General features: G+C 35.0%; 1 long non-coding RNA gene across 2 annotated transcripts in view; it reads left to right on the top strand.

Moving 5' to 3' along the window:
• The window catches only part of LOC148224071 (uncharacterized), a 95,895-nt gene extending 75,389 nt beyond the window's left edge, over positions 1-20,506 (top strand). For both annotated transcript variants that reach the window (XR_015803419.1, XR_015803420.1), the window contains 3 exons: positions 4,861-5,009; positions 16,065-16,132; positions 17,901-20,506. This is a non-coding gene — a long non-coding RNA (uncharacterized LOC148224071). The remainder of the gene's footprint in view (positions 1-4,860; positions 5,010-16,064; positions 16,133-17,900) is intronic.
• The last annotated feature ends 3,903 nt before the right edge of the window (positions 20,507-24,409 follow it).

The raw sequence follows: 24,409 nt of genomic DNA, 5'->3' as shown, positions 1-24,409 counted from the left end.
ACAAAAATCTTCTGAGTAGCTCATTAAAAATACCTTCTGGGTAAAATTTCTGGTAAACCAATATGCTCCAGAAAGAAGTCATGTTAGGAAGTATTTGAAAAGTTTCTTTTTTCCCTTGTCAACTAAAACCTTCATTCTTAAAAGTGAGTTTGTATTTCTCTGTCTATTTGGATAATTTTTTTTTATTTATTTAGTATTCTAGGAGAAAAATACTGTTGATTGAACTGCTATGTATTCTTTAGAACCACCTGAGGATATTGTCTGGCTCTTTCTAAAGCCTATAAACTCACAGGATATTTCTCTCTCTAACCAAAAGAAGGATGTAAAAAAAAATGAAATAATGCCCATAATAATAGAAAAATATCTGGATTTTTCTTTCTTAGTAAGACTGAGTGTCAGCAGGCTATTCTAATGACCATCCTGGTTCATGTATTTTGCAAAATAAATATTGTAGTGTTATTGTTACACAGAAGTTAAAAGACACACCTATAAAATCATCTTCTTCTACACGATTTTCTAAAAATCACGTTGGTTTGCCCTACAGCCTTTTTGGAAATAGGACTTGTTCTATTTGTACTCCCAAATGAAAATAAGATTGCATGCAATTTGAGTAACTTTATGCAATTGTTCTTCTTCATGCCTTGCCTTGAAAAAACTCTTAAATCATGCTCTAAATTATTTGCAAAGGGGACATGATATTCAGTTTTGGAAGTTAGGTTCATTAGCTAATAAACTTTTATTCCACCATCCACTAATTTTCCCTGAACTGTTCTTCTCATAGGTGAAAGGATCCTAGAAGACACATTCTGAGTGTCTGAGCATAAGAAAAGATTTTGTTAGTATTTGATTTTTTTTTTTAATAAAACACTTTTTCAGTAATACACTGATAATTTTTATGCAGGGTATTTCTTACATTTGGGATATATTTGTTATAAAGTATCTTTAACCAACAGTCTGTCAAGTTCTGTCTTTTTTCTCTAGGATTGTTTTATCTCTGCATCACAACTCTTTCAAAACCTTCTTGCCACGTTAAACTCTATGAAATGTGTGTGCAGGAGCTTGCAACTTGTATGAGAAAAACAGCCCTGGTTCATTATTCTAGTTGAGATAAAGTGCAGACAAATGAGGAGAAAACTGCAGTGATCTTGCTGAGTGGAGCAGCAAAGTGGATAATCTGTTGAGTCACCCATGATGTGAATGTAAAAGGGTATGGAAAGCTTGGCAAAGGGAGTCCTGCATTAGGATGGTGTAGGTGGTGTATGGTGGGTAAGAAATTCCCCATCGTGTCGACATCAGGATGCACTGAGTGAATATTAAAATGCAAGCGTAAACCTAAAAGACATCTGATTTAAATTTCTGATGTCTCAATATTCTGAGTCTCTTGAGAGAAGAAGAAACAAAGCCTGCATTTACTTGATTGTGTAGTATGTTGAAAAAAATTCTATTAGAGGAGCAGTATTTGCAATCTTGATATCTGATATTGGTCAAAAATCCTTAGAAGCAGCAGGTTCATTTTTTTTTTTTCATGGTGTACAATGTATCTAAACAGCTTGTAATATAATCAGAAAGTACTGACCCATAAGCTACAAAAATAGCATAAATAATACACTTGAGCTTTGTGAATCTTGCTCTAGTGATTATAAATGAATTATCTTATCCTTTTTGTTTAGCCTGTCTTAACCTTATGGAGACAGATGTCCTGCTCCTTAGTGTTTAAGCTCATTCAACAAACCAATTTTTACCACTTTTAAAAAATAAATTTAAATAATTGCAGAGCACAAAATTGTCAGACTAGTGTGAAAACAGCATTTGTGAAGATACAGAAGCTTTCTGGTTATACATCTTTGTCAGTTTGTTCTTTGTTCCATTCAATGAAATTTTGTCTTAATGAAAGAATTAGAATCAAATAGCTCCATATACAGAAGAGTGGGAAATCTACTTTTTGTTTTCTTCTTGTCTCTAGTTGTAAAACAGTTTGGGTTTCAGGACAGAATCTGCAAAGGTAATGTTTTTCTATAAACCTGTGAAAATCACAGTCTAATGAAAAATATAGCAAAAAATAAAAATAAATCCAGGTGTAATAGGCCAATAGTTACTAAATTTGCTAGCATTATATCATGGAAATATTATTTCTGTGAAAAAAAAGAACTGAAAAACATTAATGATCTTCCATGTGAAGTATACCTCATTTCCAGTAGCTTTCCCCCAGTTTCCATGTTTACTGTAATATTTAAGGTACACCATTGCTTTTATCATGCATCTGCACAAAACATGTTTACCCTAGAAAGTTTTGACATGTCTGGGTAAGGTAACTTAATTATTCAAAAATTAAGATATTTTCATTTAGCTTTGAAGTGGTAAACCCCATGCATTTATTCACTTGAAACCAAAGAAATTAATAAAACTTTCAAACGTGTAGAGAACAGTAATTAATTACAGTGCCTCTGGGTTTAAAAACACTAATTTTCTAATTAAAGTGCTTCCAAACTAATATATTCTTATTTGTTCTGAGATACATAGCATACAGCTTTTCCAAGGTTAAGAGAGGTAACATGTAACTTCAGGAGAAGTAAAATCTATTCCAAAAGACTTTCATGTCCACACAACAGATCATAATATATGATTTTTAAAAAAAAAGTGTTCATTTTTATGATAGATACTGGAATGAAATATTACATACACTTCGTCTAGACTTTCAAAAAAGCTCTGGTGAATATACCTGAAGAAGGGAAAAGAAAGAGACAAGAGGGTAAAAATGTGATCATCCATCTTAATATCATTTAGAAAAGTTTCAAAGTTTCCCTGCTGCTGAATTGTTGTCCAAAGTGAGGCAAGTTGAATCCATTCTGTTTTTTTCTTACACTCCTTACAGATGCCATGTTCAAAATAAACTGCTCAGGGCAATGTGGGGAGGTGACAGAATACAAAAACATTTGAGTATTTTTCAGAGTTTATGTTTTGAAAGCTACTGTATTTTTTTTTCTTCTGTTTTGGCAGGAAGTATTATGCATTGAGATTTTAAAAAATCAAATGTTCAAGTAGTTCATGGAAAGGTTTTGTGAGCTATAAGAGGTATCTGATGGATGATTTCAATATTAACAGAAAAATAACCTTCTTCCAACTTGTGATACTGAAGAGTCAAATTATTTAATTTGGTAAGAGGGTATTTTTGTAAAACCCAGATATTATTTTTTTATAACTATATCTTGATTTTATTAGGTAGTTTTTCAACTATGTTGGTAACAAATCCTATGGCACTAGATGAAAACTATCCAAATTTATTTCCTGATTTCCACTTATTTTAGTAATTCTGTATAGGCTGTAGAGTCTCTTCCTTAGATCTTTGGTAGGAAATATGATGCCTCCTGCAGAAGTGTAGATGTGGGATCTGATATATCTAAAATTCAGGCTGTATTTATATCCATCATCTGAGAATTCATGAGCAAAACCATACAGGTGAGGAGACAGTAGCAGAAAGCTATTTTTAGATGATATACTAACTGTTTCTGTGAGGTCATGGAGATGGGTTACAAAAGTATGTTTTTGATCAAGCTCCTAGGGAGAGCAGCTTTTAATTCAGGAAACCCAGCAAAATTCTAGCATAAATTAGAATTACGTGCACAGAATCAGTGCTGTGGGCATCTTATTTCAGAACACAGGGTTTCAAAATATGAACAATGCATCATGAGCTTCTCCATGTGTCAGAGCTGGATTCTCTGATGAATCCTGCTGTTTTGAATCTTTTTCAGGAATCCATCAAGAGAAGTCTAAAAATCCTGCCGACGGTAATTAATTAAAAGGTGGTAATTGAATCTGATGTTCAATTCTTATCACATTTCATGAGATCACAGCCCGTGGTAGATACCTGAAGGGGTAGTTGCATTTTTGAAGTGCAGCTGACAACTCTTTGATGCTCATGTTGCTAATTACCTGACTGAGAACGGATGTTTCTAACTTTTGACAATAAATTATTGTAACTGCTTTGCTGGTAATTCAAATGGTCATGATCTGTTTCTTAAATTTAGAAAACACTTATCCAGTCATGCTTGATTTGATTCAGTGCTCTGTTTCAGGGGAGGAACTGCAATGTATAAAGTTCTATAAACTGAAAAAGTGAGAATCACCAGTGAAATCAGATGTGTTGAGTGAAAATGGTTTATTGCTCATTAACAGAGGGAAAACTCCATGCTACATGAGATGGTCCAACTTGTAACAAAGATCTTTATCAAACATCCTTCTTTGATTCTCTTACAATTGATTTTTCATAGTATGTTGTCTTATTCCACTAGTCCAAGTGAAAAGCCACAGGATAGAGACAATACCCAATTACTTTTTAGGCTGAAAATAATTTCTGTTAACATTGGGAAAAAAAAGACATAAGAAGCATCACACCAAGTTTAAAAGGACTCACAATATTACAAAGGATATTGGAATGCTGTGAACCAGCTTTTAATGTGTGCTTCTTCACTAAGGCAGAAAATTGCACTGGGGAAAAGATACCCAACCTGTTTCTGCTCCATTGCAACAGTTTCACTGATGATGCTCTGCTTTGAATTTTTGTTGGAGAAAATTTAACATTACTAACACTTTGACTATTCTGATGAGTTCTGATATAAAATGTTAATTAAAAATCAGTTTGGTTGCATATGTATCTATGTTTAAGAGGAGTGATATTTTCCTAAATTAATATTCTGAGACATTTCTGCTTCTTAACAACATCACTGATTTCATTGCAGAAGCACAAGGGTAATTTTTAGACTATAAGAATAGGGGAAAATTGCCTTTTTTTTTTTCCCTCCTTCCTCATTACAATCACCATCATAAGAGTTTCCTGGTTTACCAATCCTATTCTTGTTACAGTTTCTGTCACAGAAATAAGAATGGAACTGTAATGCCAATGCAGGCTGTGAAATGATGAGTGTCTGCACGACAGAGTTACTGGAATCCACTTATGGGTTTTCCTGTCTAGAAGAAAAAAGACAACTGGCAATCAAAAGAGAAACACTGAGGTAAGAATGAGGTATTTGACTACTGGTGGGAAGCTAAGAAAGTAATTTTTGGGGTGGGAAGATTTCCTTGAACTCCTCTTCTGCCTGTCCCCTGTTGGTTTTATTGTCAAAGTTAATGCATTTGCCAACAAGCCTCCTAAAGAATGGTAGCAATGACCATGTTACTGCATTTCCAAAAGCAACAACTAGACCCAAAAATAAGCTCATGTCCTGTACAGTTGTCTTTTCAGTTATACTAATAAGGGATTTAGCCCATGAAATTAATAAACTTGTACATTTGTTACATTCTCAATCTCTTCTCAGTAACATTTCAATCATTTTATTATATGTTATAACTCTGGCTGTGTATTGGCTGATATATTCAAACATCATTGCTGACTGAATACATATGGTCAGTTAACACTCAATTAAATGCAATCACAATGATTGGGGTAATTTGGTTTCTGAGGTTCACCCCAGATTTACAGAATTATAACTGAGATATGAATTTGACTATTTAATGGAATCCTGTTGTTACTTGGTAGATATTACTCTTTGAATGCTGAGTATCACTTTGTTCCATGTGCTATAGGCAATTGCTTCATCTAATTTAATGTGTTGAACAGCTGAAATAGTTATGTAGGTGTTCCTTGCCTGGTACTTGTTTGTTCTACATTTTATTCAATTTTTCCAGTTTAGAACATGGCATCCTTTCAGAGTGTTTTGTATACTATTGCTTTGTCTTAGATATTCGGAATAATTTTATGCTGACAGTAGTGTTCTTCCTCAAAATTCATGTCTTCCCAATATTTTTCTGGCCTTTATGAGAGACACTTTATTAGTTGTCTATTTTGGAACACTTCAAAAGAATGACATTCTGTGATCTTAGTCTCTAAGGGCAATTTTTGCTTTGCCTGCCCTGGCCCAGTTCTCCATATTGTGGATGCTTAAAAGAATCACAACCAAAGCATTACTGTTATTAGTTAAATGGTATTACAAGTTTCAGTCATGTAACTGTCACAAGGACAATGATCTCAACAAATATGCCATTCTTCAGCAGTGGAGAAAGGAGAAAAACCCGTGCACTCAGAGGAGTCTTGTGAGATGAGTTATCTATTGATGAACCCTCTGTTATTTCTTCATTCTAATCTCAGGTGAAGATTAAAAAAAAAAAAATGACACTTTTGCTATACATCTCAGTACTTCAGTGAAGGTGATTTGACAGCATGTCTATGAAAGGCCAGATGGTAGGAGAATACTCTGAAGTGTGTTCTTTTCTTTCCCTCCAGTAGATTGTTTCATTCCAGTGGATAATTGATGCAGAAGGGAAATTCACAGCATAAACCGCTTTCTATAAACATCAAAATGGTTGGAGAGGGAAACAAAGTTTTATTATTTTAGGGGGGGATTGAATGCTGTTTAAAAGGTGCCTCTTATCAGCCACTTTAGAGAGCACTTGGGCAAATGAGTAAAAGCTTCTGATGTTTATGATTGTTAAGTTCAAGCTTTTGCTGTCAGCAGGTGACATTCCACATATGTGTGTGTGCATATATGGAACACAATTTCTTGTCTGTCTAGGTAATGCTTTAACAATTATGAGCAATGCAATGAGGGAAATATTGGAGCAAAGTTCTCTCTAGCTGGACACCTGAATGTCTTGATATTGGTTAGATAACCCATAGATAATTTATGCTCTGAAATAAGTTCATATGATGTTCCCAATTAAGTATTTTAATGCTACCACCTTCCTCTGCAACTAGGCATCCAAATCTTGCAACTCTAATATTCAAAATACTATCCAAGTTTCTGTTTAAAACAACAGTAGTTTCTGTGTGTCTTTATAATACTGAGAGTAGATCTTTCTTCAAAAGAAATAAACTTCCTTCATGCAAAAAGCTGCAAACGATTAAACTTCAGCAAGTTACATTACTTAGTGAAAACATACAAAAATTATCAACTTGTTCTCCTGTAAAATAAAAATATATGGACATCAAATGCAATGATGGGTTTAACCAGGAACTATACAAAATCTCCTGCTCTAACTTAAATGGTTTGATGAAACAAAATCACTAGTTGCTTAGGCCATTTTGGGAGCAGAAAACAGAGCAATATTTTCTGGATCACTTAAATGAACATGGGTAAAAAACATTTTGTGTCTGAACAAGGGGAAAAAAACATGCAATGAAGCAGCAAATCAGATAAACACTTAATTGTTTTGAATGTTGATGGATGGTTTCCCATGGTACCAGAAGGATGTGTTTGGGTGTGTATTTAGCTCTTACCATTGTTGTTGATAATTTTATCAGATATAAGGTATCATATTGGTTCAGTGTAAAAAAAAGTGCATTTTAAGGCTAATAAAAATAAACTGTGGTATGAACGCATGAAACTTTATTTCAGTAAAAAAACAATATAATAGCAAAGATGTTTTCATTATCTTTCATATTTCTGAGTTCATAGCAGTGCTTCATACCTGAAGAAAGTTTTGCCAGCTCTTTCAGATTTGGGGGTTTGGGTGCTTTTTTTGGCATCCACCTTGAGAGATATTTTTGCTTTTGCCCTTGTCCACACTGAATTGCTGGTGAATTTTCTACCTTGTAATCCGAAGTGTTTTTTCAAATGTTGAAAATGGGATGGCTTTTTAAATCATACACCCTGCTGCTTTCTGGGGAGGCAGGGAGAGTTTTGTTCTTAATGCTTCTGGAATTCAGCTGGAGCCGCTGCTTTCTGCAAGCATGGGCAGGTGCTGTGTGACTGTTCATGCTGAACAGCTCCAAGGTGCCACAATCAGAACTACACTAGCATTTCTTTAATGCTAAGATGATGTTTCCTCAGTCCATTTCTGCATAGTTCTACCCTCTAGGCTGCAGTTAGGTCTCTCTAAAATCAAATGTCACAACCTATGATGTCATGATGTGGTCAAGATACGCAAACATTGACTTTTTAATTGGGATCACTTTATAGATGTTAAAATGTTGATGTGTTTGATTGTTCATTTATTCTCTTGTAGTAGTTCTTGTTGAGGTAAATCTGTGCACATTTAAATATTTCAGGTTTTTTTGATGAATCAGTCCCTCCAAAGTGGTAATTAATTTAGATGGCATTCTCTGAACTCTGAACTCCTTGCAATATATCATTTTTTTGCTGCTGCACTGCACAGGAAAGTGGAGTTTTGGCAATGCCACGTGAACAGAAGTCATTAATCATCTTTATGTGTACACACAACCAAATCTAGCAGTAGTTTTTACTGCATCTGATAGCACAGAGGAAATGTTAGAAACAAAAGGGTCAACTCAACAGCAATCTAAAGTATTTTGTCTAAAGAATAATTGGTGTTATTTCCTAGAGGAATGACACTTAAAAATGTGAGGCTCTCTGTTGACTGCACACAGTTGTATCTAAAGTCTGAACTATTACTGAGTTTCCAAAAGGTTTGTTACACATACTAGAATATCTTTCTGTGGGAAAGAGTGTAATTGTGAGTATCCAGCAGGAGCAAACCAAAAACTTTTCATTCAGTTAGCATCTTATCAAAGAAGAATACAGCTGGATGACAGATCTATGGGAATTTGAGAGATATAACTGGTCCTTTTTAGAACAAGTTAATCTTCTTGTCCACAAAAATGATGATTTAAATCAATTTTTTTTTCCTCTCAGTAGTTTATTTAACCATTTACACTTTTAAATAGTCTGCAAGAATAAAAGTGTCACCATTCCCTCCTGTGCTTCACTGTTTCTCAAATGACAAGAACTTTTTAACTCTCAGGCACCATTACTCCTATTTGTTAGAGAGGTACTCTGATAAGCATTTTGGTAATTTTGTCTTCTTGTCTGTCACTCTCTAGTAAAAGAAGATGAAATATTTTTTTTGCCACTATGAACTTCTAATGCACCGAGTCATCTGATCCTTTCTGACTTCTTGAGAACAAAAGCCAGCAGTACATGACAGATAAAAGGGGTATGGAAGAGATTTTGCCTCTATAATAGCTACTTACATGGAAAAAAAATAACCTATTTTCTAGTTGCAAGTGGTAGTTAGATTCTGTGAGCTGCAAAGGAGTGACATAGAAGCAGATGATACCAGTCTTCTCTTAATAAGCTTTTCTCCTGACTCTTAGGAGGAAATGAATTGGAAAAGCAAAGAGACAGAGAATGTTGTTTCCTGTGTGGTTTCGTGTATCCTGTGATGTACCAGTAGGAACACTCACCCTCAGGTTTCTGTAGTCTACTAGAAAATGTGCATTTTGTGCAAAGGTTTTTCTGTTTTCTAATAATATCAGATTCCTGATGCATTTTACTGTTTATTGGTTACATTTCAATACCACTGAAAACTCATAGCTGAACTTTGAAAAGCATAAGCTACTTGTTTCTCTGCAGGATAAGCAGGCAAGGGGTGCCTTTTATTGTGAGTTTTTCTTGTCTTCCTGCCCAAACCATCAACAAATACACAGGTGTACAGGAAATACTGTGTCCTACACAGTGAACTGAAGACACCAAATGCTTTGCTTTAAAAACAATGAGAAAAAGTCTCAATCATTTATATATATATTTTTTACTTCTTTTTTTTTTTTTTTTTTGCACTACAGTTAAGTACTTTTGGCATAAGACTACTCTTTTTGCCTTTTGGCATCTGTGTATAGATACAGAGAAATTAATTATCACTTTGTGTTTACTGTTTCCCTACTCATGCAGATCTTGTTGCAAATTAGATGAGAAATAACAAAAGCTACTGACTTCCAATCAGCTTATGGAGTCTTTTATTCTGTGCTGATAATACTTTGAATTCATTTTCCAGCTGTTTCATACTTTTTTCTCCTTACAGTCAAGGAGAGGGAACTCCCACTGACAGATTTACCAGTTGTTTTTGGTGTTGACTGGTTATAATCTCAGTAGGGGATATTACTCCTTCATGAATTATGAAACTCTAATGCAGTTTGTAGTGTTGTGAGATTTTATGAGTTTGACAGATGGCTGTTCTGTTCTTCTGAGCCTTGGTTATCTGTCTAAAAAAACTCCTAGGTGTCTGAATGTATCTAGACTTCAGCAAATAAAACCACAGAGCCTTATCGTTGGGATAATCTTTACAAACATTTCGTGGGCTCTCATGACCCATAAAGCTGCATACTGTAAAATAACACTTTACTGTGTGCTCTCAGTGCAGAGTTCTCTGCAGTAACACTTTGAGAGTGAGGTTTCTTCTCATATGGATGTGACTGCCTACCTGCACAGATGAATAGGAGTGAACAGCAAAGCCGTAGAAAGAACTAAATTACATTTATCATGTACTTTCGGTTGATTTCCTTCCAATTTGCCCATTAATTCATTTCAAGAGGTACCTCTGAGACTCTTTTTAAAACTATTTATTAATGTGTAGATTTTTTTTAATGGGTGTAAGGCATACCATAACCACATTTATGTTCAGATGGGGGACTGAGACCAAGAAAAGTATGGTAGCAAAGAGGGTTTTGTCTTGATTTTCCAGAGAGAGATTTTCAGGCATTAAGAATGTACTTAGGCATTTTGGACAGTAAAACAGAAATAAACAGTGTGAACCTTTATAAGATCAATAGAAGTTTTAATTTTAAAACATTCAGCATGGGGAGGCCAAGGCCAAAGCAAAAACAGAACCTGGGACATTCTGGAGGAGCTTGCACAACTGCCTTGTAAAGCCTTTTATAAAACAGTTTAATTGCATTGCTCTCTGCTGGTAATAGAAAAGATTGCAGTCTGATGTTTAAAACCTAGAGAAAAAAATATCCATCTGGCAGAAGATCTGGTAGAAGAATTCAGCAGAATGTTTCTGTATTTGGCATCAAAAATAGGGTGCTTGGGATTTCTTTTTTCCTGCAAATAGGATGTTCCCTTCCTTAGAGGAAAACGAAACATCCCACAGCTACATGGGCTGCTGAGGGAACTGTTGTGTGGAATGAGGAGGAAAAGGTCTCCTGTGGTCTGGTGCTGTAGATTTTTTTTTTCTGGTTGTTTTAGTGCTACATTCAAAATTGATGCACACATTGAGGGAAAAAAAAAACCAAAAAACAAACCAATTTCTCATCTAAATGAAGAAAAGGAGCCACCCAAAATCCAACTGTATCAGGCAGGCACTACACTTGCATCCAGGTTAAGGAGCACAGCCACTCGACCCTTGACTGATCTGAAGTAACACACTAATGACATTTTGGAGAGGTCATGACTTTTCCAGTAGCAGAACAGAAGCATTAGCTCTTCTTTGTCCTGCTGTGAATGCTGATGAAACCCTTTGCTACGTCATCCTTTAAAACAAATTCTGGAAACAGGAAGAAAAAAGAAAAACCAGGAGCAGTAATATAACTTTTTCCCCTAATTCACCTCTAAATTGAGTTTTCAGTGGTAAAGTGATATTGTAATAAAAAGATACTTACTAGATTCTATTCCTCCCCCTGTCTCCAATCCTCCTTCCCAACAGCAGGACATTACCTGAATGCAAGGCAAGGAGCTGCACCCAAGACCAGTTTGGGTTTTCTTGAGAAATCAAATAGCCCTCATGCTAATGAGATATTTTCTCTGGAAATCAGCTCATTACTGTTCATTTTCCTCTGCTTTTAATCTGTTCTTCTAGTGTGTGTCATCTTGACAAGTTTCAAAAGGCATTTCATGAATCTGCAACAAAAGCAAAGTTAAAAAGAAAAGTCTTGCACTAATGAAAACATAGTCATGCTTCAGTCATGAATTTAATTATGGAAGAGAGGAGAGCAGGGATGGGCCACAGATCAGAGAACTGAACTGGGGGGGAAAAAAAGTGAAATTATATAAAGGGAGAGGAAAACAAAGACTGAGAAACTACAGCTATTAAATTTGTGAAATGAAGTGCATGACAACTACCAATAGAGTATAAATTTTGAATATGTATAATTTTCTGATAATAGCATATTCTGTCTGAGCTGAGATTATTTTAATGTTATGATTCACAGATAAAACATTTGATTCAGGATAATGGACAGTTTCTAAATAAGTCAGAACTTCAACTATTTCAGATTTTTCTTGATCTGACTCCATCTCTGCTGTTCACCAAGTTTAGGATTGATTATTCTTTGTTTCAGAGGACTTGCATTTAATACTCAATTTTTATTAACCTGTGCAGGATTTGGTAGAATGAAATCCAATCTGTGACTTAGGTTGCTCATCAAATAACTTGGTAAATAATTTGCAGAGCTGAACATTAAATTCTAAATGATCCTGTATGTAACAGAATATCACCTTTACAGTCTGTTTTGTTCTCAATATTACATAGCATTTGCAAAGTTTCATCAAATTTAGTTTCTACTTTCTCTCCATCTGGAAATTTGTCCTAAGCAGTTTAAGATATTGCAAATATTGAATTATTTTCTTTGTTACATGGGTAAAGTGGTGGTGGGGGAGGGTTGTTGGTTTTTTTTTTTTTTTGTTAAGCAGTGTAAGAATTCGGAAATAAACTTTCTTTCTAGTAGTCCCTTTTTTGCTTACATCATTTCTTTGTATAGCTCTGAAGACTTGTCATGAGTCATTTTTATGACACTGTAAGCACCACATATGAATGAAAAACAGGCTCTCAGTCTGTGCAGATAGTAAAAACAATGGTCCAAAAAAGTACCACAGCCCTTTAAAAATGTTAAAATAGATGTCCTCCAATAAAGCTTTTGTTTGCACAGTGCCTTAACATATAAAGGTAATATAATGGAAACAGACTACTACAAAATAATTGTAGAAAGTGATGTAAGTACACCCAGTGCAACTGGGCTTCTGCTTCCTCATTTGCTTTCATTTTGAGAATTTTGAAATGTGTATAACTTATTTTTGCTCCTTTGAAAGATAGTTTTAAAGTATTGCCTGCTTCCTCTGGGGTATTTTCGACAGAAAAACTGATCACTTAATTTGAAAATAATGTCAGATGACAACTAGCCCTTGTAAAAACCTAGAAAATATAAAAAAAAAAATAAAATCTCACGTGCACTTTCATGTTCAGATTAGCTGCCCTTGCTGTCTTTTAGCTCCTCTTGTATTTGATCTTCTGCATGCTAAGCAATCAGTGATGCTGCAAGTCCCTGATTACAGCAAATGCTGGGAAGTGATGATTTTCCTGGTAGAGAACTGCACGGGGACATGTATGCTACATCACCTCAGTATTTTGATACATTCTGCATTTCCAAGGAGCTAAAATAAACTCTTAAATCATTCACTGTTCAAGGGTCATGCAGCTTCTCCATGTCCTCTATTAAAGATCATGATGTAATTCAAAATTATAGTCATAAAAAAAAGACTTTATGAGTTATGACAGGGAAATACAGAGGTCATAAACTTCATTTAGAGATTAGATTCTAGTAGAATCTTGGGGAGGTATTGAGTCATGTGATTTATATGGTTAAATGTACCAATATTTTAAAGTCTGCTGCTTCAAACAGAAAATGTGTTTTGCAGCCACTCTAGTACAGGTTAGTGTGCAGCAAAGGTTCCATTGCCTGGAATAGTGAATCTCGTTTGAAAGCTATGACTGCAACCAGAAAAATAAATGTCATGGAAATGAAGAGTTTTTTCTAGAGGGGATAAAATAAATTCTCAACTTTGGCTTCTGAAGATGAGTGAAGCTGTCAGTTTTACACTGAAAACCTAAGACAGAAATTCAGTTTAAAATTAACTCAAGAGAGGTTCCTGTTTGGGCCTTTCAAGCTTTGTATTGAAATAGGGATAAATGTAAGTACAGTCAAATATAAAACAGCCAGGAGGATCCGTTAGGCATTGTATTTTGTAACCTTTGAAGAAAAAAGAGAAGTTGGTATTATTGTTAGAGTAAAATAAGAAGTGCTAATAAGGAATTCTTCATGCTGAGTATTTTTATAAAGAAATATGAGTATTTTGACTAAAGGTTTAAAATAATCTTCATTCATTGAGAGAAAAATGGTTGTGAAGTGATTCCAAAGAAAAATTGCAATAAATATGGACACACAATTTTTCAGGCTGAGTAATCAAAGGTCAAAATCTAGGTTATAATTTTCCAGCTGAGGTTATCCTTACAGTTTTTTTAAAAACAAGTCTACGTTATTTAAGATATCTCAATACACATTTAGCCAGTGAGCATGCTTTTATTTTCAGATGGTGGTTTGATTTATTTAAATGAGATAGGCTCCTACTTTGGCCTTAATTTTTCTCTTTCCTTTTGTTATTTATCATCCACGTTTTCTATTTCAAGTGATTTTGGCACCAAGGTCGAAATATTTAATGCATACTGTTAGGCTGAGCAAAATAGATGCAAGCTGCTGAAGGAAGAGATGTTTTCCTCCTGATGTAAATCAGCTGAGCTGAGCAATAGTGGTGCTTTCTTCTGAGATTTTCCATTTGGTAGTGCAGCTGATTTCCAGCCATTGCTATTTTTCATGCAGCGTGAGTTGGGTTCTGAGCTCATACATCACTGACCGCGTGCTAAAAATGGAATTCCATTTACATTTCATATTTCGTCATCCCATTTCTTCTTTCGGGAAGGCTTTCTCTCTTTCTCCCCTCAACATACAATGATGGGGTGGGCTGTTAAAGACATTTAATAGCCCTCTCAGTGTGCAGACAAATAATTTGGAGAAAGATGTATAAGCCTAATTAATAAAATGGTGTGCTACTTCATCATCTGAGCATCACCTAATTAAAAATAGCACCGAAAAAAGATAGAAATTGTGATGTCATCTGCCTGCTCTTTGTCTGTATGATTTTTACACAAGAAGTTATCGTCCATGTCTTGAAGCTTGTCTTAAAAACGTAAAACAAATTGGGTGCCGGGGGATGGAGGGAAATCTCACACTTTAAACATTTGATATATTTTGAAAATATGATGATAAAAATATTGACAACCTTAAAAAATACTTGCTTTTTAATTTTTTTCTTTACAATTTCTATGATGCATTTCAATGTACCCTTAGTTTAAAAGGAAAAAAATCAATAGACAAAACCTTTGTTTGGGTAACCTTTTGTTCTGATTTTCTCCTAAATTATTCTCTTGTATTCTAAAATTATAATGATTTGGGGTGGAGTGGAATTTAGTAAAAATTCAGCAGTTTTTAAAACACTGTTGCTCACAAGGGTTAGTCCACAAAAAGTAAAAAAAACTGTAATCAATTTTATCTAAAGATTAATGGGATGAATTTAGTAGAATTAGAAACTAGAACTGTGTTGTGAAGATATATACAGATATCTGCACGACTTATATCAATGTGCTTTATTTTATTTTATTTTTTAAGGATTTTTTCTTGACAAATTTACCAAGGCCCAGTTCAAGCCCTATGAACAATTACAGAATAGGAATGAGCTCCTGTGAGTGTCACAGCCAAGCTCAGTTCCAGCTGAAGGTACACTGAAGGCTTGTGCACAGACTTGTGTAACTGTGCTGTCTGCCAAATGCACAAAGCAGCTGCAGTCACCTGCAGGGCTTCTGAGGAAAGGAAGGATTGGGCTTGAGCAAGGGTTATTTGGTGCAAGGTGGAAGAATAAGAGAGGTGTTATTCTTCAGTTTGCTTTCTTTCTAAATTACACTATTGTACATGGCATAGTGCTAGCACAAAAAAGAGAAGAATTGCTGTGCTCATTAGATGATGTCTGGTCCCAGCATAAGGTAAAAGCAGAGCGATTTCCTGGCTCTTCCTTTAGAACATGAAAAGAGAATCACAGGCACTCCAAAATATCTTCTAGAAGTCAGCAAGAGCCTTTCCTCTGATCTCAGGAAGTACCAATTGAGGCTTTGCAGACTTCCTTCGAAGGTGGAAGCTGTTCCTAATTCTAAAAATTATTTATTAGGCCAGGTTTACCAAGCAGACTTAGGATACAGTGAGGATTTCACTCTTGGTATATCTTTCTTTTCTCTTTGTGCTTGCTTGTGCTTGTTTCTATTAGGCCATTTCTCTTTGTTCTAAGAAATTCCTTTTTTTTCACCAGGTATATAAAACAATGTAGAAAGTATCCCTTAAATGCTATGAATCAGGATTTTAGCTAAATGAATAAACTACAGAAATTCTCAAGTGCCACTGCTTTGCCTGCAACCTACTGATACCATCATTTGAAATAACTTTTTTTCTATTGCAGTGATTGTTCATAGTTAAAAACTGGAAAACATAAGTTTGTCCTGGGAAGAGGCTGGATCAGGACCAGAGGTAATGTTTTTTCTGATGAGTATGGGGTGTTAAGATATTCCAACTTCAGATTTCCTGTTTTCCATGTTCAGGGAAAAAGGCATTAATTTGTTATGTATAAACAAAGGTATCAGTGAGAAAGAGCAGATTTTCAGTTGTGGGCCACATAAAAGTGAAGTATTGCTGGCTGTTCTTACCATTTTGGTCTGCATCATGTGTTCCTTAAGCAAAAAGTATCTTCACCAATAGAGAAATACTTATCCACAAATCAAAAAAGAAAAAAGAAAAAAAGACACCTGCAAGTAAAATCTCTGTTGGTTGTATGGGTTTATGGATGATGGAATCCATTTCTAATAAGTAAAATAACACTGCTTTAATGAGAACTAGCTTGTTCTGTTCTGAATTTATGACATAGCATTTAAATTTTCAGCTCAAGTCTTGCTTGACAAAGTCTGTCTCCACCTAAACTACATATAATTTAATCTGGAGCATGCATTTGCACAGTGAAGTACAGGAAACTTTGTGCTGGAAATCTCCACTAGTAAACTCTGCTCAACTGGTGAGATATGCAGCTCAACAAGAACATGAGACATCCAGATCCTGAAATATGCATTCTGCTAAATAAAGGTTTCTAAAATGTCAACAGTTAATGTGTAACTCATCCTTTAAGGTGTAGTCTGTTGAAAGTCTTAAAAATAAACAGTATCAACAAAACACACGTCTTTGTAACTAAAATTTGCAAAACAAAATTCTATGCATCCTTTAATTAAAATATACTCTTTGAGCTATTGTATGAATAAGAATTTAGACAGAAAAATCTGTACATGAATCAATGAAGAATCATCTGACAGTGTGATTCGATGTATGCATTATGTAACTTGATCACAAAATTAAATGAAATATTAAATTACAGAATATGTTATTTAGATGAATCATTAAAAATGCACAAAGAAGATTGATAATTGATTCTTTAGAGGAACTGATAGTCTGAGCAACTTTTGAAAGGACCCAAAGCTTCACACCAGGTCACATTTACTTCCTTTGCCATTGCAAGGAGCACTGTTTGACTCTGTACCTATGCAGGAGCACCAGGATTTGACAAACTTGATCAAGTAAAATAGCATGCTCGTGGTTTAGCGTTGGAGATTTGCCTCACTTTTCTGTCCATTTTGGTTCTCTTGTCTGCTTTCCTGACGTGGCACATGAGTCTGTAAGGATGGTCTGAATGCTCACAAAACCAGCTGAGAAGACTCAGGGAACTTCTGAAAGCAGTCAACACTAAATGAGAAAAGCAAGGTTTCTCTGCCTGTAGTTGAGGAGGGAAAATGCAGTTTCTTTTGTTTCCATTTAGCTGGGGTTGTTTCCCCTGGTATTCAGTGCCCCTTTGATTTCAACATAGTCTGTAGGTTGGATGTTTTGCTCTTAGAAATGAAGAGAACCAGTACAATAGAAGTAAGCCTGCTTTTGGGGGATTGCCAGTCCCTCCTGTGTGAGGCATTTGAAATTCTTCAGAAGGGATGTTTGCTGTTTGCCAGCAGGTTTGAAGAATTTTCTAGGGGAAAAGACAACTTTAGCAAAATTGGCAAACCTCAGCTTTCCTTGCTACTCTTTGGTTTTGTTTTTGTTGGGGTAATGATAGTGAAATCATATGGATTGCATTAAACTTGTATTTGCTATAATTGGAGATTATATCTTCTTCCTAGTGATAAAGATTATATCCTCCTGTGATCTTCTTTGATACCTTTGCCCTCCATTTGATGGTAGGATTATTATTTTTTTATCTTTGCAGATCATCCTTCACCTGGGATGATACACAAGATGTCTTGAATTTCCCTTCCTTGCAAGCTATGTACCATCATAGCTCTGAAAAGTAAATCATCAGTCTCATAATGAAGCCAAGTCAGCCCTGATTTTGCATAACTTTATATAAACTCAGATAACCAGATTGGGTGATTTGTTCACAGAATATCACCGTGCTTCAAAATCATTGAGCAAATGTAATATAAAAAGGCAAGGAGCTACTAACTACTTGGGCACTTGTTTGCTGTGTGAGAAGCTTGTTAGTGTCAAATGTGCAAAACATAGTAAGTTCATCTTGATGAATTTCAAAGTGTGAGAGCAGCACATGGGATCAATGACTTTCTTCTGGGCTATTCTGTTTCCTATAGCAACGAACTGTTCAGGAAGTTTGGGGAAGGCTGTAAAGTCAAGCAAAACACAACGATGCTCATAGAATAGTCTCTTGTCTGCAAGGCTTCTGGAGCTGGAGGGGATGCCCTTGTCCTAAACACCCTTTCCCAGATAAACATTCTGTTGGTTTGTCTATTTGCTCTTTGAATCCCTGCCAACTTCTAACACTGAATTGAGGTCCACAGTGCGATACATTCTGCTTCGTGAAGCAGCTCATGTATTTTATTTTGAACCTATCCCATGTTTTTTCACACCTTCCATTTTTTCTACTACAAAATATAGAGAGCAATCCTTACTTCATATTTCTTTTTGTTGTCTCCTCTCTGAGTTACAGTTATTTCTTTTTTGGCAGGCACTCAAAAATCATTGCTGTAATTTCTTGTATCTACATCTAATTCTAATCTAACCCTTATTGGATATTTGGAATGAAAGTCACTTAAGTGAGCTGCTGGCAATAGACATCACATCAAAGGGTTTTATTGATGATCTCTCATAGAACTGCCTGATACTGCTGCTCTCAGAAAGGAGTTGATGAATGCACCATACTTTGGACCCTCTGTTCCAGCTCACAGCTGCACAGAGCAGTATGGAGGGACTGTTTTTCAAATATTTCACTGGATTCAAACCTTTTAAGCTTTTCCCCTGTCTGAATGAATTATCAGTTCTTCTCGTCAGCCTTCCTCCTCATCTTCCCTGAAACCATTCTGGGGATGAGAGATACTGTTCCAGAAGTCTCTGTGCAGCACAGACTCTGTCTAGTTGAAATTGTGATATTTGTCAAGAGTAAAGTTTGTCAAAAGGCTAACTTAAATGTGACAGTCTTTTGTGGGACTGCTTTTGTCCTGTGATTCTGCTGCATTTGCTTGCAGGAGTTCCTAGAACAGATCCCATGTGTCCAGTGAGGATGGATAAGTGGATTTGTCTGGTTGGGATAAGCTTTTGGCACGAGGGGTTTATCAGAAATCAGCACCATTGGACCTCTGGACAGAGTCCCCTGGGAAAGTGAAGGCTGAAGAGTGAAAGGGTACAGGAGTATTATGGTTGAGGAGACACAAGTAAAGCAAGAGGTGAAGGACAGAAGGACAAAAGGTCACAGCAGGAGACACGGGAAGGCAAATTCAGGTAACAATGCTTCATAGGAAACTGTGAGCAGTATTGAGATGGTAATGTAATTTTTCTTTACTAATTGCAGTCGTTCTACACATATAGTTTTGAGAAAAAAATACATCCCAGATGTAGAAGATTGTTGACTCTAGGCTAGGTGATGTATGAACTGGTCACTAACTAACTATAGGTTTTTACAGATAAGATAATATTTTCATCTTTCCTTCTGGAGAATGAGCCAGAACTACTGCAGAGACCACCTCAGTCTATAATAAAGGCTCTGTTCCTCTGTATTAAGGACTTGCAGAGAATCATTTTCACACATGGCTTCTCTTCAAACTGATTTCTTGGGTTGCTGATCTTGAAACAGTTTCCACAAAGAACTGTAGTTGAAATACAGGGCTAAGGCTAGTCCCAATCTTTACATAAAATAGATTTTTCTGGCCCTAAATGGTGAGTGTGATATGTTTAAGAATATAAAACCCATTTTCTATATTTGAAATTAGACAAGAATAAATATAAAACAGAATATGCCTTGTGCTGCATAGTTTATAATTGAGTTTGCTTCCTTTTATTCTGTCTTGAACATATAGGTTATAAATTAATGGGGCAGCAGAGTGAGACAGAGTATAAATACTGCAATAAAATTAAACACTTTGTGTCTTTCTCTCTCACAGTTATGATTATTACAGAAGATAGTTATTAAATCTCAAAAGATTACTTTAATTGAATTGCTTGCGTAATGATAGCTTACTGATTCTGAGAGTCTCAAAAGATTTTTTTATAAAAGCTGTAATACTACTCTTCTTTATTCAGAAGGAAACTGCAATGTTGGATTTTCATGTGAATAAACCTTTTATCTGTTAGGCAAAAAAATTAAAATTCTATTGTTTCACATCTTACATGCAATTAATTTAAAATGTGTTATGTATCTTTTACATATCTATAGCCTTAATATTACTTTTTTCTTCTATTAGTGAAATTGAGATTTTGTTACTGATACTTTTGTCTTGATAAATTGTTTGAAAAGCAGCAAAACCAACCAAAAAAATTCAGCGTGCTTGGCATTGAACTGGAGAATAAACACTATTTAAATCCTGATCTCTTTTATTGATTAATGTCATAACTTTTTGGCCACCCTCAGCTGGCTGACATTCCATGGTTCATCAGTCATGCTCAGAGGTAAGGATATCTTTCTCTTTTTTGGGGTCAGAGGTTGACTAGACAGGTATCCAAGCACTTACAATGTTTGGCTTTTTTTTTTTTTCTGTCTATTTAGGCTTATTGATATTTTCTTCATCTATTACATATATCTATATCTATCCTATTTGGGCTCCTCAGGGAAGTGGTCATGGCATCGAGTCTGACAGAATTCAAGAAGCATTTGGGCAATGCTCTCAGGTACTTGGTGTGATTCTTGAGGCTGTCCTGTGCAGGGCCAGGAATTAGAAATTGGTGATCATTATGGATCCTTTCCAACTCATGATATTCTATGATTACCCAGCAGTGTTTCTGCAGTCTCTTTCAGTTGCTGTAAAGTCTTAACTGCCCTCCTCAGCCAGCAGGCCTCTGTAAAAGTATCCTGGTATAAAATGATTCTCTATTTTCTCTGTTAAATCTGTATTTTATTCTTGGAATATTTTCATTTTTAGCAAAATCCGTTTGTGACCTGAGTCAGGACTATGACTCAGTTGAGCATTTATTTCCTATCATCAACCACAGTACTCATGTACTGTTTATGGTTCCCCTTGAATACATCTTTTTCTGTTTTTGTGGTGAGTTCATGAAACCCTGGATATAATTAGGAATGTGTTTTGTGTCCAAGTTGACATGTTTTAACATCTGTATTTTATCTATTGATTAAAACAGCAGTATATGAAAATGAAGTAGATTGACAGCAGCATATATTATATAAATATCTGGATGTAAATCATTACAAATACGATCCACAGAACCACTATTGGCATAAAAACTGGGCACAACAAGGATTTTAATGAGATCTGAAGGGGTAATTAATTAATATTCTTGAAAGAATTATCTAAATGTATTGAAACTGAAAAAAAACCCACAAACAAACAGAAAATAAAGTAATGCAATGTCTGTGTGAGAAAATACTTAGACTATGTAGAATATAAAAATAACTAAACCACATGGCTACCAGAAGAGTTTTCTGCAATGCAGATAATGTCCTAGGGAAGGCTTTTATAAAAATGAGAACTTCTGTAAGGAACATGATGTCTGAAATGAATAATTTAGTAGCAAAAGAAGGGAACTAGCGTGGTTTGGGTACATTTATTGATCAGTCAGTCCTGAATAAGAAGGCATTTTAGACAAAGCTATTATAATCAATAATTTCTGTAACAAGAGCATTTATTTTGATGGCAGTGCTTTCCTCTTCTTGAAGGGAAATTGCCATTATTATGGTTTTCTTCAAAAGGCAAAAAATCTCAACATTAGAGTCAATTTAATAAATTGAGTATAGTATTCAAATCTAAAGCATTTCTTTATGGCATCCTTTATTTACATCTCTCACCTGACACCCATTGTTGTTTTCACCATCACCACTAGCACCAGAATCTCCCAGTCTTATTTCTGCTTTTCTGTACCAGTTTGACATCCAAAATAAACCATTACTCATCCATCTTTCTTCTTTCTCCAAGTCTTACAACTTGTTTCACTCTATACATCTGTTAACAGCTGTCTCTGCTCTATGTTTTCTACTGTAGGAAGTCTCAGATGTTGAGCATTTAAAAGCAAGTCTTGCTAAGTCATAGTCCGAGAGTTTTTCAAGTTGTTAAGAAGGAATAAAATGTCAAATTTTAAATTCTTGCTATCGTGAGCAGCAAAGCTCTCCAATATTTACATTTACAGTAGATAATGCAAACTGTAATTCTGAATGATTACCAGGGGAGAAAGATAAAATCCATATGCATGTCTCAGAGAAATATATCCTGTTTTCATGTAATGAGGTCAGAGACAGAAGCTTCAAAGTCATTCTGTTTTTGAGAGACTTCCTCAAAAAATATTATTCTTTCTGTCAAGTTAATAGATTGTCAGAGAATATGATTTTTTTGTGGTCAGAATATTCACTCAGTTAGAAAAAAGGAAGATTTATGTCTTCTATATGTCCTTTTGGGGTCTTTGTGGGATTCCTAGAAGGATTATCCAAATATATTCAAGATGAAAATAAAACCTCACATGAAAAGAAGTTCTTGTAACATCTATGGCAGCCAACAGCCAATATTGGTTAAATACAGAAATTCAAAAATGATGTCTTATGAGAAAAATTTAATGAGCAAAATATTCCCAATGGAGAAGAGTTTTTTAATTTGAAAGAGGTCATCTAATTTAAATCTTCACAGATATTGGAAGTCAAAATAAAGGTGTATGCTATGCAGGTCTCTCCTGTCTTTTTATTTTTGCATTGCTGGTGTGGCATCATTATAATTAAAGGCTGAAACTTATTTCCTGTCTGGGAAGTAAACACTTGGATCATTTTAAGCAGCTAACATTTGCATTGTACTAATAAGACTAATGTTACTGATTTCTCATTCTGCTTTACTCAGCATCTAAATTTTGTAGGGCTATGTCTCTATGTAAGAGAGGAAGGTGATGCCTGTGTGCCTTATGTTCAAATATTTCAGTTATAGACCTACTCACACTTATAATGTAAAAGAAGTCTAGAAGGAAAAAAAAAATCAATGTACAACTTCTCCTAAAATGGCCACCACTACTGCTGGTGTTGTGCATTTAGTGATGCTAATGTAGCATTTAGGAAACCATTTGGTGAAAACCTGTTGAAAGCAAGAACTCTTTTTTCATTAATCCACTCATGCTTCTACAAAATAAATTTGACCTCTCTGACATTTCATCTAAAAAACCAAACTTGTACTCATTTTGTTTCCAGTTGTAAAAGCTTTCTGCTCATACTTTCAGCAAGATACTTTTCTGTAGTTTGTTGGTTTTTTTTTTCCTCTGCTATTTAAAGAGTGAAAAGGAAAGTCACTCCAAAGGAAATGAAACTTTCTTTGTTTGCTTTTTGTAGGATCCACAAAGAACAGTTTAAGGACTATATTTGAAAAGAGTCAAAATTTTGAAGACAAAATATTTTCCTGAAGTTTGAACATAATGATAGATTAAAGACACTTTAAATATTCTTTTCTATTTCAAGATATAATGCCTGCTCTTCCTTTCATTTCTTCCATTCATTCACTTTCTGAGGGTTATAGAACTTGATTTCATGTATCCTAATTAAAAGAAAACATTAGAAAAGTGGGATTTCTGGAGCCCTCGTGCTATCTTCTAGATATATTTTGAAGGATTTGTGCAGGGGCCAAATGTAAAGAGGCATATTTCTTGCATCTTAATATCTTCAGAGTAAAATACAATAAAGAGTTGGTATAGAAATACAAACAACCAAAAACAGAGAGGATTTTAGATTAAACAAAACAGCTTCTGTGCAGAAGAGTTTGATGTCATAGTTTTTAATAGAGAAGTGCTGTTAATTGCAAGGTTTTTTTTATTCCTATTAATTAGAGATGTAAAAGGACAAAAGAAAATATATTTAAATTTGAAATTGTAGCAGAATGAATATTTTCACTCTAATCTATTGAAATCCAGCTAAATCTATTGGAGTCCAGCTGAATAAAACAAGAGTCACTCGTTTTCTTGAAATTAAATACTTCACCCGCACTGGGGACAGAGATCTTAGTATTTTGGTTTAATCAATGTCCCATTGAGCTCACTAAAAAATTTATTCCTTCACTTGATTCTTACAATTAGCCAAGAAGTTTAATGTCTCTTAATGGAACATCAAGCATCACCTCCTGCTGAATGTAAATTGACCATTTATCTTTTGCTTTTGTGGAAATTGTGTACTCATTTCCAACTCCTTCCCTCAAAATATATTACGTAATTAGTATTTATAACAATGGCTTATTTTAAGATGAGCTTCAAAGGTATGAGAGTAGTTTAATGAAACATTTCAACTGATGACTGGTAAAG

The sequence above is a fragment of the Sturnus vulgaris genome, chromosome 4 (assembly GCF_052056855.1).
Source record: "Sturnus vulgaris isolate bStuVul1 chromosome 4, bStuVul1.hap1, whole genome shotgun sequence".
Lineage (NCBI taxonomy): Eukaryota > Metazoa > Chordata > Aves > Passeriformes > Sturnidae > Sturnus > Sturnus vulgaris.
The sequence above is the reverse complement of the archived record's forward strand: the minus strand, read 5'-3'. Positions and strand labels throughout refer to the sequence as shown.